This window comes from Oryx dammah, unplaced genomic scaffold (assembly GCF_014754425.2).
Source record: "Oryx dammah isolate SB20612 unplaced genomic scaffold, SCBI_Odam_1.1 HiC_scaffold_29, whole genome shotgun sequence".
NCBI lineage: Eukaryota > Metazoa > Chordata > Mammalia > Artiodactyla > Bovidae > Oryx > Oryx dammah.
In genome coordinates, this window is record NW_024070213.1 from 89,452,512 (window position 1) to 89,455,031 (window position 2,520).

Genomic DNA, 2,520 nt, shown 5'->3' on the forward strand with positions numbered 1-2,520 from the left:
GCCTGACTCAGAGGGTAAAGCGTCTGCTTGCATTGCAGGAGACCTGGGTTCGATTCCTGGGTCGGGAAGATCCCCTGGAGAAGGAAATGGCAACCCAGTCCAGTATTCTTGCCTGGAAAATCCCATGGATGGAGGAGCCTGATAGGCTAGAGTCCATGGGGTCGCAAAGGGTCGGACACGAATGAGCGACTTCACTTTGACCTTGATGCGCTCTGCCACTTGGGCAATCACCCTGAGGTAGCCCAGTTAGTAAAATGGGGACGAGAACACCCACTTCACAGACTGTGGTGAGAACTGGAGCTCCAGGTGGGAAACACTAGCCTCCCGCTGCCGCCGCCTGGTGTCCCAGCTGGGGAAGTGGGGAGGTGTCAGACAAGACCACTCTGAGCCCCAGGGATGGAAAGTTGTGGCAGATAGTCTGTGCTCTCAGCAAGCTGAAGGTGGAGGGTGCTAAAGGCCCATCACTAAACTGCAGGTCAGGAGGTGGGCCTGTCATCAGAAGGCACCATGGTTTGGGCTTCTGAGCGGGGGACTGCTTTTGGAGGAGTTGGGGCTCCAGTTGTACCTGTGCCTGAGGGAGATAGATAGGATTTGCTTCCAGTCTGGAAGTGGAGGGGAGGGCTCTCTGGGCTGTGGAGCATTGGAGCAAAACCAGGAGGCCGAAACTGTAGGGCATCAGGGACCAGCGTGGCCCAGGGAAGGGCAGGTGGAATGCAGCAGGCGTCCAGTTGTTGGGGTGGGTGGGTTGGCACTTTGTGGGAGTCTGGCTGTGAATTCCACAGCCAGCAGGGGAGCTTTGCGAGGACTCTGGGCAGCTCGGACCCCTGGAGGCAGGAGGGCTCCTGCTCAGCACGGGGGCTGGGGTGGAGGGTGGGCTCAGAACCCAGGAGAGCAGCAGGAGTGGGGCAGAGGAGCCTGGGTGGGGACCTGGCTGGCTCCTGGAGGGATTGTTGCTGGTATCCAGCTGTTCAGGTTGTGTCCGACACTATGCGACCCCACAGACTGGCAGCACGCCAGGCTTCCCTGTCCTTCACTGTCTCCTGGAGTTTGCTCAGTCTTACATCCATTAAGTCTTGCCCAGCATCAGGGTGAGATGGAAAGGAGGAAAAGCTGCTTCTCCCCTTGGATGGCGTTGAAGGGTATCGGGTTGGGTGACTGTGAGAATTTCCAGGGCAGAGGTCTGGGGAAGCCCTGGCCTAGAGGCCTGGTCCTCCCTTACCCGTACCTGAGCCCTGCCCCGCCTCTCCTGGTCCCCATTGCCTTCACATGCCCTGTGTGCTTATCCAGGCTTCTGGGATAGCCCTGGACTGGCGGAGGTCTGAGATGGGGCAAGGCCATTTCAGCCCTAACCCTATTAGGCGATATGTGATGAGTTAACGACCTCTCAGGGTCTCCTCTGCACACTGTGGTCGGGGGCTGGGGGGGGGAAGGGCGGGGGTGGAGGTGTGGGGCCGCAGCTTCTGACAGTCTCTGTAGGGGCCAGGTCTTCAGACAGGGAGAGGCAGGTTAAGGAAAGGACACACCCAGAATCGTTTCGCTGTGGTGGGTGCAGGGCCTCTGAGGTATGGGCCTGCCTCAGAGGGGTCCTGGGGAGTCTGCAGCATGAGGCCCTGAGGCTAGAGCTGAGGGAGAGACCTTCTCATCTGACTGCAGCAGCCACCTGGGAGTCTGGGAGGACAGCGGAGGAGGGTGCTGAGCTCGGCTTGTTTACCCGAGAGGCAGGTCCTGGCTTGCTGGGAATGCAGCCTGGGCCTGGGGGAAGGCGGTGGGGGCTGATACTAGCTGGCCAGCCTTGCTCCTTCCACCACAGACTGTAGAGGGAGGGCCTCAAACTTGGCCTACTGGGCATGTAGATCACGGACAGGGCGTAGAAGGTGGGAGCAGGTGTTTGGGCTCCTAGGGAGCGCTGGCACAGGCCCCAGGGCCCTGGGTTTGAAAACTCCCTCCTCTGAGGTGTGGGTACCCCAGGGTCTGGGGTAGAAGAGTGGGCTGGGGGCTGTACTGCAGTGCATTCCTGAGCTGGGTGGGCCGACCACCACCCCAGATGGGAGGACAGGCAGGCAAGGGCCGGCCCAGAGTCTGAATGATCCCCCATCCCCACGCAAGTCCTGACATGGGGCCACTGGGTGCAGGGACTCACGGTGCTGGCAGAGGGCTTGCTGTTCTTACTGGGGGCGCATCCTGTCCCCGGCCCCTGCCTTCTTGCCTCACCTCCCAGCTTCAGCAAATGGTCTCTGACCCACCACTGTGGATCTGTGCCCCGCCTGATGCCCCCAGTCCCAGCAGAGGTCTCTGATCGTCAGACAGTGGACACAGAGTGGGCTCAATGGGAGTAGTTGGGTTAGACGTGGGCTTGTGGGGAGCTTGGGGCTTGAGGAGCTTAGGGTAGTGAACTTAGGGGGTGAGAGTGGATGCAAGGTGTGGGGTGCTGCTGAGACGTGGAGTGGGGTTTGGGATTAGGAGGGAGCCTGGGAAGGCAGAGTTTGGAGGAATGTTATGGGTTTGGAGCAGAAAGTGGGC